Consider the following 17,634-nt stretch of genomic DNA (forward strand, 5'->3'; position numbering starts at 1 on the left):
CTTTACAATTAGTCATCAGTTTATCAGATGATTATCTGTTGATGGATGCTTCTGAAATAGTGCATGTTACTTGAAAAGTAGCTTTCCCCATTTCTCTGCAATCTTATTTACCCTATAATTTGCAAAAGAAATCTTTTATTTAGAGATAACACAGAAACTTTATTATAGCTCCTATCTGATTTATCTCAAATTCTGGTTTTGTGGAATCCAAATTAATGAGTTTAACTGTTAGGTCTTGCATTTCTAGTTTCTCTTTGACATGCCTATATGATGAAAAGAAGGCAATCAGCTTCAAGTGTGGCAGAGAGTGGACTAACTGCTTTCTGGAAAGAAAAGTATATTCTGGGGGGCATTTATAGCCTGTTAGGCAGCTGTCAGAAGGTCCCAGGGCTATAGCAGAGCCATGAGGCTGGCCCTGCCCTGGAGTCCTCCTGCCCCCAGGGGAAGGGGCATGGGGGGCACTCCAGAACAAGCCCATGCAGAGCCATGGCAGTGTTCACCCAAGGCGGGCATTCCTCCACTTATCTCACAGAATCAGGGGCTCTGCTCACAGAAAGCCCAATCAGCCTCTTCAATAAAATTCCTTTCCCAGTATCTTTCCAGAAGAAATTAACCACTTTATTGTCCAGAAATAAACAAGCTGCATTTTGATCAAATAATGGAAAAGGTGTGTGTGTATGTGTGTGTGTGTGTGTGTGTGTGTGAGAGAGAGAGAGAGAGAGAGAGAGAGAGAGAGAGAGAGAGAGGAGAGGAGAGGAGAGGAGGGAGAGAGGGGGTAGAGAGAGAGAGAGAGAGAGCAAGAGTTTGGTTTTTAGAAAAATCTCATTTCCCGCAGCCCCCATATTTGCTTATTTATTTATTCATTTATTTTTGAGTCTGAGTCCGGCTCTATTGCCCAGGCTGAGTGCAGTGGCACGATCTCGGCTCACTGCAACCTCTGCCTCCCAGGTTCAAGCGATTCTTGTCCCTCAACCTCCTGAGTAGCTGGGATTACAGGTGCATGCCACTACTCCAGTGAACTTTTGTATTTTTAGTAGAGATGGTGTTTTACCATGTTGACCAGGCTGATCTCAGGCAATCAACCCACCTTGGCCTCCCAAAGTGCTGGGATTACGGGCATGAGCCACTACGGCTGGCCCACATTTGCATATTTAAGTTACAGTATTAATAGCAGTGGACATGTGCTGTTTCCCATAATCCTTTTTACGTTTGGGGAACCACGCTCTCAACTCTGTGCCCCGACTGCATCCCGGGATCGAAGCAGGAGCTTTGCTGGCAGGTGAGAATGAGCCCTGGCCCTGGCCTCACTTACTGCCTCAGGGAAGGGTTTGGGGACCAAACTGGCAGGATTCTCCCTGAGGTTGTTGCTAGAGCTAATAGGAAATTCGGTGTCTTGCTTTTGCAGATCATTTTGTTAGAAAGATCTGAAGTTGGCTTATGAATGGCTGTTTTTTAGTTACATGAGGGAGGTGGCTGTCTGGAATGAAAAGAATGAGGGCAAAACACGGGGAGAAGCAGAGTTGGTGCAGAGACATCTCTGAAGACATCACCTGAACCCCCAGATCCAGCTGCCTCTAGGGCCAGCTCCACCCATGGTTTCCCACTGATATGAGCCAAACCATCCCTTTTGATCTAAGCCAGATTCCGCTCAATTCTGTTGCTTTCAATTAAAGATTCTGAGTAAGATATTTTTCCATGTATATTCAAACACCTCTACTTTCTATCCTCTTTTACAAAATAGGGTCATTCTATATATATTGCTTTGTAACTTCCTTTTTCACTTAATGTGTCACTGGCACTTTTCCAGACAGTACATTTAGAGCAACTTTGTTTTTGTTTTGTGTGTTTAAAAAAAACAAACAAACAAAAAACAGGAGAACATTCCATATGAACACATGGCTCCTCTACTTCTTTTTTCTTTTCTTTTTTTTTTTTTTTTTTTTTTGAGGCGGAGTTTCACTCTTGTTACCCAGGCTGGAGTGCAATGGCACGATCTCGGCTCACCGCAACCTCCACCTCCTGGGTTCAGGCAATTCTCCTGCCTCAGCCTCCTGAGTAGCTGGGATTACAGGCACGCCCCACCATGCCCAGCTAATTTTTTGTATTTTTAGTAGAGACGGGGTTTCACCATGTTGACCAGGATGGTCTCGATCTCTTGACCTTGTGATCCACCCGCCTCGGCCTCCCAAAGTGCTGAGATTACAGGCTTGAGCCACCACACCCGGCCTCCTCTACTTATTTCTAAACTGCTCATCAGTGAGTGGACATTTTGTTGGCTTCCCAATTTTTTATATTACAACTCAGTCTGCAAAATACATCTTTAAAAAATATCTTTAGGCATATGGGCAAGTACTTTTATAAGACAAATTCATGGCAATGGCATTTCTGAGTCAACAATTTTATACATTTTTAAATAGAAATTTAATAGAAATTGCCAAATTTCCCTCCAGGAAAGTTATGTCAATACTAGGCATATATTTTTTTAAATTCCCTTTCCTATATGCTAACCAAGGTGTGTGGTGTTATTACTTGTTTTAATCATTGATAATCTGAGAGGTAAATATATCTCTCCTTGTTTTAAGATGTGATTTTTAAAATTTTAGTGAGACTCTTCTGTTTAATGGGTACATATATTTCTTTATCTGGGACATGCTTCTGCATATCCTTTGCCCATTTTCTCCTAGCATGCTCATATTTTTTCCTGGTGATTCCTAGTAGCTTGTTATGTCCCAGTACACTGTCATGTAGAATGTCAATTTTTTTCCCAATTTGCTTCATTTTTAAAAATTCTTATTTATGACGTCTTTTACCAGGCTGAAACTTTAATTTTCCCACAGCCAAATACATAAATATTTTTGTATTTTGTTCATTTAAAAAACTCAGTAACATTATTAATCTACTTCTAACATTTATTCTCAAGTATTTTAATAACCTCCAAGAAAGAATTCAATTTTGTTGCCTAGAAGATTGTGTGCTAATACTTTTAGGCTATTAAATGTAATTGGTAAACAATTTTGTGATGAAATCATTGTATGTCTCTTTAAATTGTTCTATTTCAATCTATGCCATAATTTTGACTCTGGACAAGTGTTTGTAGCCATTTTTCTATTAAATAATGATTGGCAGTTGAGGTGGGGAATGGTCAAGTTTCTCTGCACCATCTTGGTGAATGATCTTGGGTGAACCAAGTAAGCTTTCTAGGTTTCATTTTCTCCATTTTGAAAGGAGTGGGTTGGATGAGATAAGCTCAGAACTGCTCTAGCACCGAACTTCCAGGAGTCTATGAATTTTTTGCTCATATATTTTTTAAATTTAAATCTTACACTAAGTGATATACCATTTTCTAATACACAGTAAATAGCACTTCATAGTTTTCTTTTAAAGAGTGTTTTTTTGTGAGGAAGGAGTGGAGGATGGGGATTACATTTACTAAGCGCCTACCAGGTCCCAGGTACTATACATATATTGGCTTATTTAGTCTCCACAACAAACTTTGAGATGGAAAAATGTAACTCCATTTTACAGACATGGAAACTGCAGTTCACTGAGGTTGACATTTCTGGGTTCATACAACAAGGATGGGGACGCTGGGATATCATCTGATCTTCATGAGGTTTTGATATAGATATTATAGATATTATCTTCTTTAGCTATTTTTATTGATAAACTAAACTTATTATTAGTTTCTTTAATTTTTTTGAATAGGCAAATTATTTCAATAAATATACTTGGGCACATGTGAAATTACATATATATGTGTGTGTATATATATGTGTATATATACACACATATATGTTATACACACACACACACACACAAATTTTTTAATGGCAGCATTGTCTGTTAAAATAAATTTCTTCCATTCTTACCTTGTCAATCACCAAACCCAAGTATTTCCTACTGTCTGCTTTTGTTTTCTGAAGAGTACTAAAGTAATTCCCCAAACAGCTTCACTGTGAAAGGCAAAACTTACTATATTGTACATTTTAATACATGCAGCTTATTGGGGGTTCATTAAACCTACAATAAAGTTGTAAAATTAAAAATTGATATATTCAGACAAAATTTCTTTAGATTTAGCTTAACAGTACATTTAGCATAAATGTACAAATCATGAAGACAACCAAGAGTCAACTTCTTTTAAAATCAAAGACTTTGTCAAGTTTTCAGGATTTTTTTTTTAAGTTTTTAATGGACAACTCAGTTACTTGTGTCTAAATAAAGCACTTCTTACTTAATTATAGCATGTACCTACCAGTTTTCCTATATATGTCTTTTGCATTAAAATTTTCTATTAACCTCTTAATGACTTCACTGACATTACCTAAAGTGGTGAGAAATTAATCTCTTAAGCATACGGAAGAATGTTGGGTGTGTGGAATTCTTTTTAATCTAAAACGTGAAAAGCACTTAAGATTATTTGCCCAAGATGTGCTCTTAGAATAATTTTACTCTGATATCGGTTGCAAAAAAAAAGCTTATTTTCTCAAAAAATAGTGCTTCTTACCTTTGACTGATAGATATTTTAAACATGACCTCTCCCATCCTGTTTTCGAACTGATGATTTGTAAGTAAATATCTCATACTCTTTAAGTTTAAACACTGGCTGCCTCTGAGGTAGTCATGCGTAAGGACACAATGTGTTACGTATTCTGTTGGTACTACCCTTTCTCCGCATATTTTCCAAATATCTCTTTGGTAGAAGAGGCCAGAAGGAAAACGGGTCTCTTCATTAAAGTTATAAATCTCCCAAATGTTATTACCAAGTTTGATGATCTACTTTATCTCCTAGACCTCATTTCACATCATTGCAGACTACTTCTAAAAATCCCTGAAAATTATCCCTCCCTCCCAACAAAAATTTGCAACAATATTGTGAAAAAAAAAATTCTACCCTTATTTAAATATTAGGTCTTTCGACCAATACCCTGCTACAGAGAGTTCTTTTTAAATTTTCACCAGTAAAGAAATAAAACTTCTATTTACATTCAAAATTGTCTCTAATACATTAGTTCTTTGTGGAGGAATCACACACACACACTCACACACACACACATACATATACTATACTACAATATAGTGTTAATAAAAATAGAAATCAACCACATATTTCACTAAGATCATGATCCTAAAAATGATTATTTCTAGAGAACAGTATTTAAGAGGACATTTTCATTTTCAGACATGTTTTAAAAATCAAGCTCATTTTGTAGCAGAATTACAGAATAGTGTTTTAATTAAATTTGTTTCTTAAAACTATCAGATTTTTATTTCTTCTGGGGGATACTTTTACCAGTTTGCTGTTCAGTTCTACAAGTTAAACGTTATTTGTTGCTATTAGTAATATTAGACTTATTAAGAATATTAAGGCCAGGCGCAGTGGCTCAAGCCTGTAATCCCAGCACTTTGGGAGGCCGAGGTGGGTGGATCACGAGGTCAAGAGATCGAGACCATCCTGGTCAACATGGTGAAACCCCATCTCTACTAAAAATACAAAAAAATGGACATGGTGGCGCGTCGCGTGCCTGTAATCCCAGCTACTCAGGAGGCTGAAGCAGGAGAATTGCCTGAACCCAGGAGGCGGAGGTTGCGGTGAGCCAAGATCGCGCCACTGCACTCCAGCCTGGGTAACAAGAGCGAAACTCCTTCTCAAAAAAAAAAAAAAAAAAAAGAATATTAAAGAGATTGCATTCATTGCTTTTTCATCTCAAAAAGACATGGGAAGTTTTGCTAAACAGACATCTTTAAAAGCATGCAATAATGATATCCCACAAACATCCTAAGGAAGACACTCAAAGTACCAATAATGTAATCAACAGGCATATCTTGAGCCTTCTTAAAGAGCTAAGTTAAAACTGATGTTAAAGAGCACATAATACATTTAAGTGTCTATATAGAAGTGTTCAATGTGTCCAGGCCCTATTTAGATAATTAATCTGTGTGCTTACACAGGCTGTGAGGCTTAGCAGCAGAAACCAGGCCAAGGAATGTCTCAGCTGAGGCTTTCCAGTATAAAGTTCTTTAAAACAACGCTCAGGGCTTTGACACAGCAGACTGAAAATGTTCTGCTTACAGAGCAGATGGTTATGTAAAAACAATGCTGTTTGTGGTGAAGTCCTAACACAAAGATTAAATCAAGACTACAATGACCACGAGTTTTACAAAAAACATAAAATATGGATCACCTAGTTTGCAAGACATTTTATGTAAGGTCTCTATGTCCTCTTCTTTTGGAGGATGAATGACTGTAACTTCAGACCTTTATAAGGATAAGGAGAGCTCCTAATGGAGGTGCTAAGGTAGCTGACCAGAGGCAGTGAAGTTGGCAACCTCATTGGCTCCCCTTAAGAGCCATCAGGGCCACCACAACCATTCTATTGGATATACATGGTCACTTAGATCTGCTTTCATGGTTTCTATTTTGGTAAGAGACTTTGCGTTGGTTTATTTCAAAATGTACTTCTCCCCAATAAAAATACTAGAGCTTGGAGATAATACCACACCAATATAAAAGTCATTTATTCCATGCCTTTGGATATAACATTTGTTACTAAAGAAATGTCCATGAATAACATTGATCACAGAAAAAGAGAAACTGTTATATTAGAAGTAATGTGATTCAGTCTTCAAATCTCAGACACTCTCCATACAGATTTCAGGGGCTAGTATAGCACCCACCCCCCATTCCCCTCCCTTCATCTACATCCAGTGAGAAGTAAGCACAGTGTGGGCTGAAGCTGGGCTCCTCTCTGCAGGGTGTCCCAAATTGTACCTACCCAAGATGATTCTTGGCTGCCTTGGCTGCCTCATCTCATCTTAGCAGTGGCACCTTGCTCTGAACCTTGTAATAATAGATGTTAGTAAATATATATTCTGTGTTTGAGTGAATATGCCATTGGCCATAATGCTCATTTTAAAAGAAGGAGGTTCCCACCAAGCACGTAGCTTCCCAAAGTGATTACTTAAAAGGTGGTCTCAACTTGTATGTGTGTGTAGAATTCAGAGGGCCTAGTGAAATCTGATTTAGTATGATTAGGCCATAAAATCCCAACCTAGGGGACCACAAAGGGAGAGTTATAGAATGCCAGCTTCATCAGGACACTAACCTATCAGAGTTGTTAATGTCCAATTATGAGTATAAGGAACAAAAGCTGTCAGTCATTCTCCTTGAATGTCAATGCTCTGAAAAATGGCTAGGCACATTTGTCTTTTCTATGTTCCCTCCCTAACTTCCTCTGGTAATACATGGTGCCAACACATAGAAGAGTGAAAACAAACAAACAAAAAAACCTTGATGAGATGTTCTTCCACACAGAAATAATTCCAAGCAGAATTTAAAAGAGGTCAAAGACTAAAAACTTTTCATTGCTTTCTGGTTCTTTTTTTGGTGGCCCGTCTCCTATTTTCTTGTGGTCAGCACAAACCTCCGTATGCTTCGTGGAGCCTTATTTTGTGTCCCCCAGCCTGAAGGGACCATGTTCTTCAATGTTGAGAGCTCTGTGTCCACACTGCTGGACCTCTGGCCTCTTCCAGTCAGGAGATGGCAGGGAAAAGCTGCAGGCTGTGTACCTGCATAGAAAATGGAGGTGTCTTTTGCTGACATGGCTCTCTTGCAGTTTGTAATTGCAAAACTTGTTGTGTTACTAATCCAGAAAGGCAGCTGGAATGTTCATGTCTGCTGTAAAATGCCCTGTTAATGTCATATTGGATTATATGATAATAGTGGGATAAATCCTTTAATGAGTTATCTCAACCACACTGCAGATGGTAGAGTGAAGCAAAGTGGGCTAGGAGGTAACAACTCAGAGAGAAGTGAGAGCACTGAATTCATGAACCATGTTCAGTTAAAGAAGTGCATTTGGTTTGCTGTCTGGTTCACCATGTAGTCTCTACCAAAGGACCATATGAGACATGAACCAAGCTTATTGCACCCATTAGGATTGACTTTGTTAGTATTTTCCATATCAAATATACCTCTAAGAAAATAGTCTTCATTTTTCGCTATCACTGAAAGGATCTGTCCCCATAATTGTTCTTCTCTCAGCTGTCATTTTCAGGGATTGGTTGGGGGAGAAGGCAGCATTTTCCTTTTACTTCATCTCTGCCAAAGAAGTCACAGAGAGACTCAAACATACTGGCTGTTCACTTAGTGATGACCTGTGGTTTGTTACTCTTTATTCAACAGAGCTAACCTCGGTCATCACTCTCAGGAAGAACTGGTGAGATAGAAACATTATTGAGCTTTTTTTTGGATAGAAATCCTGGGTGCAAATTCAGGCTCTCAGTTCACTGACCTTATAAACTCTTTTGGCTTCACTTCCACATTTGTAACCTGCAGGGTATGTTACCCCCTCCTCACTCAGAGTGTAATAATCAAGTGAGATAATGTATATTAAAATATTTAATATATAGGAAAAGAGATGTAAAAACGTAAGGCTTTATTATTACCCACCAGACCAATGATTCCTAATTTTGCTAATAATTAGGGATGTTTGGGAAGCTTATTAAAAATATAGAATTCTAAGCCCTTATGCAGACCTATTGAATTAGCATCTCTGGGGGTGAGTCTTGGAAATCTGTACTTTTACAGCTTTGTGAGCAGTTCTGAAGATCACTCAGGCTTGGGAATCATAGCACTAGAGTTTGAATTTCTTGAAGATGGCTATTGTGTATCTGGGCATTTTGAAACCTCTGTACCTAGAACATAGTACTTATATAACCAGATACAAATATTTACAAGGGCCTACTGGGTGTCAGGTACCATGCTAGGTACCGGGAAGATATACAGTTCTATACTCTTAATTCTTTTAGTGTTGAGGTTGCAAGGAAGATCCAATAGTTTCAACGCAATGTGCTGAGTACTGTCAGAGAGGTGGAGCATTGAAGAGTTTTAAGCAGTCCTTTGATATGATCTATTGTTGTTGAACTTGTCAGTCCTGCCTTTATGTTTGATGCCTGAGAATATTCCATTTTCAATGCTTTGTTATGGGTAATATTTCCTGCAGAAAATAGTAAAAAGTTTTAATGAAAAAACTTTGTGCATTTTCCCATTGGTCAAGTTTCTTGTTTCTTCCTACTCAGTTTCCTTGGACACATGGAGTGTGTTCATTTTTCCATAAACATTATATTGGAGACAAATGCTAGTGGAGATATGAAGTCTAAATCGCACAGGTGCAGAACATGAGATGCCAAAGGACATGCCAGGAGAGGGAAGAGTGAGAAAATAGATCCTCTGGGAAGTATCACTCCACGGTGAAATGAGCTATTAAAACATAAAGAAACTGCAAGAAGGAAAGTTAAAATTCCAGTATCTGTCTTGGGACGTGAAGTACAGAAATGTTCTTGCTTCAACCCAAATATGGCCAACTGACCTCAGTGTCTGGCTGACCGTAGCATAGCTGGCTGACCCAAGTTTTGCCCATCCCTTGAACTAAACTTGAACCTTATGTAATCTCTGAAGTCATTCTGAAGATCATTTGAATATATTTTCCTCTCTTTGTCTCCTGGTTTGCTCTGAGATTGCTCTGGGGAGAGCTGTGTGGAGATGAAAGGGTGAGAGCTCAATTTTTTTTATTTGTAAATGATTTTATAGCCATTTCCCTGTAAGTGTTGGTCAAAGAAGAATCAATCAGCATTAAGAGACTCCTTGATTTTTTCCTGGTTGTATGAGCACCTGCAGCTTCCCACTGAGGCCGTGTAGTAGAGAGGATGCCCATAATGCAGAATTAGAAGTCGCAGTCAAAGTATCTTGCTCTGAGTAGTCAATCTAAGCATGTGTTGAATGAGTGAAGGAGTGAACAAATGAAGGTATGAAAAGCAAAACTTAAGACAAATTAAATTTAACAGAGTTTAATTGAGCAAAGAATGATTTGCAAATTAGGCAACCTCCCCAAACCAGAATAGGTTCAGCTAGACTCCAACTGCCATGTGGTTGGAGAGGATTTATGTACAGAAAAAGGAAAGAGAGATACAGAGGCAGCCAGATTTTGGTTACAGCTTGCAATTTGCCTTATGCGAACACACTTTGAATAACTGGCTCCCTTTGAACGACCAAAACTCAGTGATTGGTGCAAAAGTAAGTTACAATCTTTTTCCACATCCAGTTAGGTTGACTATGTATGGAGAAAACTTCAAGTTGGACTTCAAATACGTAAGGAGGTGCTTTAGGCTACATTAAATTTAACAAAAGAATGCTAGCTAGGTCTGATTGAGATACTTTACTAAACACAAGACTAAATGCAGTCACAACAGAAATCAAGAATTAGGGGGTTACCACTTTGGGGGCATAAATGTATCCCAGATGCTGGGCAGGAAGCAAAGACTTAATATGTAGCCTGTTCACAGTATGAGAACCACTGAGTGATAAACTCCAAACCCTACAGGCTGTGTACAGAAGGAAGGATTTAGTATTGGATTCTGCATGAAGGAGGAATCAGGACCAGAGCTGAGCCTTTAAGGGTAAAAAGGGTTTGGCTAAGCAGATAAGAGAGGTAGAATGCATCTTAACTAATAGGTTGAGAAAAAGCACAGATAGGATTTAAGTCATGATTATAACACTTGTGAACTAGTTAGCTGACCCAGATGATTGACAGAAGTGCTGGGGAGTGGTAGGAGAGCAGGTTGGGAACCACCACAGGCTCTTGAATTGAAGAATGATGTTCTGGGTGAATGATTGGTCTGGCAGAGTGGATCTCTCTCCATCCACCTTCTGGCCAAATCTTGCTCTCTGTATAGCAGCTGAGATTGGATGGAAATACAGCTAACATTTCTGCTGCTTCCCAGGTGAACAGATCTTCAGATGTGTGGGGCAAGACCCCTCATTCACTCCCTTGTCTGAAAATTAACCAGCATAACAGAGGCTAAATCACACACTTTCAGAAACAAACCAAGACCCTCTTCCCTCTAATAGGATTTACCAGATGACAGATGATCCCAATCCCTGTAATTAGTTAGATACTTTAATTGACTTCCAGTGGCTGTAATAAGTAACTGGAATCCTGGCTTGTAGAATTTCCTTCCTAATTGTCACTGTTAAACTATTTATTATAAGGCTAAATAGCATACCACTTTATTTAAACCATTTCCTGCATGCATGTAAATTCCAGCAGAAGTGTCCCAGCATTTGCAGGCCGCTGGGAGAGCTGTTTGGGGTCTAGCAACAAAGTGATGCATTTTTGAGGGAGCTGCTTAAGCTGGTTGGCTGTTTCGTTTGAATAAGCAAGCCACAAGTTTCCAACACTGACGCACTTCCTACTGCTTCGTATTTAAAAGGCTGTAGAAAGGATAATTGACCACAGCTTGTCAGCAAGAGAGATTTACTGTCATTAGTGCAAACGCAGATGAATTACTTTAATATCATGGAATATAAAAAATGGCCAGATAATTTCCTTTCTCAGTAAGTTAAGAGTACTTAAACAGCTTTTCACACTTCACTTCTGCATTTGGGTGTAAAAGAGGGAGGAAGTCATAAAGATCCATGAGTGAGAGTGGAAGGGAGGAGTGGGATTAACTTGGCTGAGGTAGGAAAAGGCAGCTAAATTCTCAGATCAAATTCAAAAGTGAACAGACCAGGGTTGCTTGTTTTAGGATGGCATAAAAGCTAAACAAACATTAACTTTTTTTCTATTTTATAGTATTCGTTTAGAACATTCTTTTACAACTTTGGTTCTATGTGTTTTGACTCAATTGTAGAAAGAGTTAGAAATATTGCAAGGCATATTTTAAATCCCTTATTAAACCATAGACACCAGCTTGGGAGATCTGAATTGTTTCCCTCGGGGCCACACAAAAATTGCCCCTTAATGAGTTCTATTTTGTTTTGTCTTGCTTTTGAACCATCCATTTTTTTCTGAAAATTTTGTGTACGAGAGTCAGGGCCTAAGTGCAGAGAATGCCTAGAACCTGGAGCAATTTATTTTCATTTTGCTTCCCCATGGTTCTTTTTGCAAAAATATTTGCCTCCTAACTCTTAGAACCCAGTGCAAGGTGCCACTGGCAATGATTTCATTTTGATTTTTGGAAGCAGGGCTCCATCCTGTCTGATCACTGAATCTGGACTTGCTTTACAATCTGTCCTTTGCTTCCACTAAGATACAAACATGTGGGCCTGGTTCCTGTTGTTATTGTAACTGAAATGGAACTAATCTCACTCGTTTCTGTGTGGCTCAGCACTGTGGGTTAATATCTGTGGATGTTGTTGCCAATTACCATTGCTCTATTAATTCGTGGTATGTGCTATTTGTTCTTTTGACGGTTATTTTCTCCTTTTTATTTCCCAAACTCATTGTGACGTACCTGAGAAGTGAAAGTCATAGAAATTCCCTTCTAAAAGGAGAGGAAAATGTCTGTAGAAGCCAAATGCATATGTAGTTACTGTGTATCTAAGTGTTTCCCCTTTGCCACTGAGTGTCATGGCAATAAGATAGAAGGAAATGAGTATTTCATAAAATGATCTCATTAATAGCTATGTTGTTTAAAACATATAAACAACAGCAAAAACAACCTAACAGGACCACTGGTCTCTCCTTGTACCAGCCATCTTGTCCCAGGAAGGTTTGTGGGGTGGACTTTTTGGGATCCATGAGTGGTGGCAATTTCAGAGACTTGGGCGTTTCTTACATTTCGGGTTAGTTGTTGCTTTATCTACCTCCCATTAACCTGGTGATGCCTTGTCTCCAAATTGCTTTGTAATAGTCATAGTTTAAGAATTCCATTTTCAAAATTCAAATTGTGTAGAACTTCCAATCTTCTGGCTATTTGTCCAGACTTTGTATGTTTGTGTGTCATGGAGAAAGGCATCTTTATGTATATTTATACATAAAGAAAAAAGGCACATAGAGGATAGAGTTAGAAAGAGATTTGAGGAAGTAAATCCAAAATTGTTGAAACATAGTTGTAAATTGCTTTTGGTTCCCCATCCCTACAAGATAGGCAGTAATAGAACTATCCTTATCATTGCAAAATATGTGTGAAATGATGGCAACCTTCACAGCAGAAAAAAGAAATGGCAAGAAATAACAGTGTACCTGACTAGGTTATATGAGCGTATGGTAATACTTTTTTGTAGCCAGAGTTTCTTTCATGTTCTCCAACACGGATTGGATTCAGGCCTGACCAGGATGACAACAGTGTGTCCTTTTAAATAAAATCTACATGTCTTAGCTCTGCTTGTTATGAAGCTTAACTGGCCAGTCATATGCCTGGTGGACTGTCTGAGTCTAAGGCAGGTTGGAAATAATGCAGCACCTCAGATGGGAGATGCTTGCAGAAATGTTGGGAAGCACAGACAGAATGCTGATCGCCACCTGCAACAAAGAGTGTGCAAAGCAAAGTTACTCCATTTCCAGGACCAGAATGCAGAGGAAATAAGGCAACTTTTAAATTTAAATATGTCAGCTTGCCACTTAGAAATGCTTCACATCTTTCTCCAGGGGTGTTTTGGCCACATGACAGATTTTTTGGAATTTGAAATCTGAAGAAAGAAAGGAAGAAAGAAAGAGAGAGAGAGAGAGACAAGGAAAGAGAGAAAGAAAAAAGGAAGGGAGAGATCAAGGTAAGAGAGACAGAATAAAGCATTAAATTTAGTTTTTGTGCCTGTTTCATTTTATTGCAATGGAATGCTAAATGACCTGTATTGAATGTTTCACTTGGTTGTTTCCTGACGAGTAAATGCAATTCTGGATATAGTTGGCATGTGGTACATGAGCACACTCTCCAGGATTTCATCTGCCTTGAGGGGCACACCCATTGTCACTTTCACTCCTACTCTCCTGGCAACTCAGCTCCTCTTACTGGCATTAGAGAGACCATCAATCCCCAGTGACCTGTGCATGTCTATTGGGGAGGGTTGACTTTTAATATATTTCAATTTGGCATTAATATGTGTGTGCCCACTATTGTTGTATGTTTCCCTCCAAATTTAAATAATTTTATACAATGCAAAGAGATATAAAGAGGTAAGTGGAAGTGACTTTTAATTTTACCACCCAATGATAACCCATTTAATACTTTGCTAAATATCTTTCTAAATATTTTTGCTACGTATGCATGCACATAAACACACATGAGCATAAACATACATACATTCTATCAAAAACCCTTCTTTTTATTTGGAAACATCCAAATTCCCATGCCCATTACTGAGTTCTACATTATTCTCTCAAATAGTTTCCTAGTATTTGTTATAGGGTGGTTGTTTTCTTCATTATTAAAAAGTACTCTGCAACTTATATACTTGGGAATACACCTGTGTACATTTTTATGACATCTCTAGGATACATTTCTAAAAGCAGACTTGTTGATTTGAAGATAATGAGCATCTAAAATTTTGGTGTGTGGTGTTCTTCTCTTGTCTTTTAGAAAGAGATATCAATGATAAGCATCATGAATGCATCCATGGGAGGGTTTTTTTTTTAAATATATAAGAGAATGATGTTTATATATCTATTTCCTGTCTTTCCATGGTACAGAAAAATAATTACTATGTAAGATTCTTCTTGAAGGAAAAGTTATGCAATATTCAGATGATTATTTTGTAAGTTAATTGTCTTTTATGGTTCCTGAATTTTCGTTATGATTTTCTGTTAAAAAGTAGAATTGTTTTTTTTTTTTTAAAGGAGTCTCATTTTGTCACGTAGGCTGGAGTGCTGTGGTGCAAACTTGGCTCACTACAACCTCCACCTCTTGGGTTCAAGTGATTCTCCTGCCTCAGCCTCCTGGGTGGCTGGGATTACAAGTGAGCACCACCACACCCAGCTAATGTTTATAGTTTTGGTAGAGACAGGGGTTTGCCATGTTGGCCAGGCTGATCTTGAACTCCTGGCCTCAAGTGATCTGCCCACCTCAGCATCCCAAAGTGCTCGGATTACAGGGGTAAGCCATGGTGCCCGGCCATGTCTTTAAATTTATTTGTGATTTTCAATAATAATTTTACGGTTTTAAACTATTTTGTGTGGGCACAGTGACTTTGGGGTAGTTTACACCCAGGCATACATGCTGGATTTGCTTTGGAGTTTGTATTACAAAACAGCAAGATGATTCCTATGGACCATGTAATATGAATGCAAGTAAAAGATGCAAGGTGTTTCATCCCCATTAAGCCTGGAAATGAGACCCCAGCCCTTGTGCAGCAACAGGCAGTGAATATATCCAGTCCTTTGTACATGTGAAGTTATGTGCCAGGAAGACACATGTATATATAGATTGAAAAGTTCTTAGCCCGTTGCTAATAGAACATGTACACGGTCTTGTGAATAAACAGGGCAGACAAACTGAGAGTGTCATGTATGAGTGTGGGGAGAGGTGGAACAAGAGTTACTGTGGCTGAAAAATATGAGCAACTTTGGGGAAAGACTGGGATAATAGCTGCTTTTCTGAGACACCAACATATCTAGACGCATCAGCAAAATAATCAAATCAAGGCAAAACATGTAGTCCCAGTGGCAAAACGGAATCTTAGACACAAAATAAACACTTGTATGAATTCAGTTTTTACTGAGTTCAGTTTGTGTGTATATGTGTATGACTGTGAGTTTGCATAGATTTCACTGTTAGATAGAAAGACATACATCACACTCACTGCCTGACATATTTTCTAGTGAAGTTCAGTCCTTTAAACATAACATCATAGCCAACCCCTCCAGGTGCAAACATAAGGCATGAGAACTAGTCCAGCACCACCACCAGTATTATCTGTCATCTGGGCCCTTCATTAATATTTATGGAGCACATAGACTAAGCATAGACCCCACCATCACTCAGTGAGCCAACACTGTACTCTGAAAATACTTTAATCTTGGCTTTTAACATAAAAGCAACAGTTTTTAAATGTTTGCCAGAAAAAGAAAGTTTCCCAAAAAATGTTTCTCAGGATAGGCTACATGGCTTTATAAAGTTCATTTTTCTTGAATTGAGAACCCATATCCTGTTCTAAAATAACCCTCTAGACTATTTTGGCTTCTCTTCCTATCTAAATGGTCATTTTTTGAATTGTATCCCAGAGGGATAATTTTCTTCATCTCTCATTCTGTCTTCTTTTCTTATGCAGAAGGAAGAAAGGGGTTAAAAAAAAATCCTACAATTTACTCAGAATATTATATGTGTCAGGCACTGTGCTAAAAATGTCAAATCATTCAGTGCCACCATCTTACAAGTAAGATCATGTCACCCAGCTGCAGAGAAGCTAAACATCTGAGATTGTACCTCTATTAATACTTGGTGGAGAAGGACTCAAACTTAGGTGATCATGACACCAGAGCTACATGTTTTTTCCCCAGGCAGTGTGAGCAAGCAGCAGAGTTCTCAGGATTCTTCATTCGGTTTTGGCATCCATTCTGTGCTCTACATCATGGGGGGTGCAAAAGAAGTAAGATATCTTGGTCTTTGCTTGAGGAGAGCTTCTAGAGCTTCTCGTCTGTATTACATCAATTGGCTACCCCCAAAGACAGCATTAGGCAATACACATTCATAGCCAGACCAGCTGAGATAACTCAAAAGAAAGAAGTCTGTAAATATCAGCTGCCTTCTCACACGACAATAACAAGCAGATTTGGGGCACTAGTTGTTCCTCCAGTTTTGTGAATAGTGCCCTCAAAATGTGAAATAGTCTGAATATGTTTAATTCTCAACATGTTTCAAGAGAAATTTTATACTCTCAGTAACTAAAAGAGTGAGGATATTTTCCTAGTTTAAAACATTCTCTGTGCAAGTTATTCGACCTAATTTGAGTCTTAAGCCAGTCATAATAATGTTGATGATAATGATGGTGATGAGGGCTAAAATTTTTTGAGCATTACCACTTGCTAAACTTTGTGCTAAGCACTTTTCCTGTATTACCACATTTATCTTCATAGCAATCCCATGAGATGTGTACCCATCTTATAGATGAGGAAGCTAAGACCTGGAAAATTAAATGATTCACTCAAGATTTCATAGTGAGAAAGCTGAGCCTGGACTCAAACAAGTAGATCTAAAGACTCCATACATACTCTTCCTTAAGCAGAAGCGGCAAAATGTGCCCTCTACAAATAACATTGATTTCCATGTTTGCCTAGTAATAGGCCCAGCTCTGCATGTAGTTTGTATGTAATGTGAGGGTCCCTGCTAAGTTGTGTCTATCTGTGCTCATTGGGCCCACCTCACCTCCCTCCACTGGCCTGCTTCCTATTTTATCTATAAATCTCACCATTTGTGTTGTTCCTCAGCTGGTCTGGCTGTGAATGTTCATTGCCTAATCCTATATTGGGTTCCGGCAGTAAAAGTCAGAGGATTAATTCCAGAAAGCTGTTACAGTATTGAAAAGTATAACCTGGAAGGGAATAAAAAGTCCTGGGGCATGACCAGGGTGGAGGAGGAATTTTCTTTAGCATTCTCCCATCTATGTCTTATACTCATTGACTCATGATCTCTTTGGAAACCATTTAGCAATTGAACCTCAAGTGAATGGACACAGAACTGGTGAGCTGCCTAAGTTAGGAAAGAAACCATCTCTGAATGCTCATCATAGGTTAAGAGGAAAAAGTGCAGGAGAGGTTATTAGATTGCAGAAGGCAGTACTTTGTTGATGGACACCTACTTGTAAGTGCATGAGATGGGTGCTCTCCTATGTGCAGAGAGATTTGCAGTGTCTATATAAAG

At 38.7% G+C, this 17,634-nt stretch overlaps 1 protein-coding gene and 1 long non-coding RNA gene across 10 annotated transcripts in view; one reads left to right on the plus strand and one right to left on the minus strand.

Annotated features, from left to right (window-relative positions):
• Positions 1-17,634, plus strand: part of LOC141580087 (uncharacterized) — a 28,967-nt gene that overhangs the window by 1,626 nt on the left and 9,707 nt on the right. Inside the window, exon 2 of the long non-coding RNA XR_012512111.1 lies at positions 13,431-13,552. This is a non-coding gene — a long non-coding RNA (uncharacterized LOC141580087). The remainder of the gene's footprint in view (positions 1-13,430; positions 13,553-17,634) is intronic.
• Positions 9,513-17,634, minus strand: part of MTERF1 (mitochondrial transcription termination factor 1) — a 491,946-nt gene continuing 483,824 nt past the window's right edge. For all 9 annotated transcript variants that reach the window (XR_012512108.1, XR_012512106.1, XR_012512107.1 and 6 more), the window contains one exon: positions 9,513-10,833. The gene's annotated coding sequence lies outside the window, so the exon portion shown is untranslated. The remainder of the gene's footprint in view (positions 10,834-17,634) is intronic.

Source organism: Saimiri boliviensis, chromosome 10, assembly GCF_048565385.1.
Source record: "Saimiri boliviensis isolate mSaiBol1 chromosome 10, mSaiBol1.pri, whole genome shotgun sequence".
NCBI classification, from domain to species: domain Eukaryota; kingdom Metazoa; phylum Chordata; class Mammalia; order Primates; family Cebidae; genus Saimiri; species Saimiri boliviensis.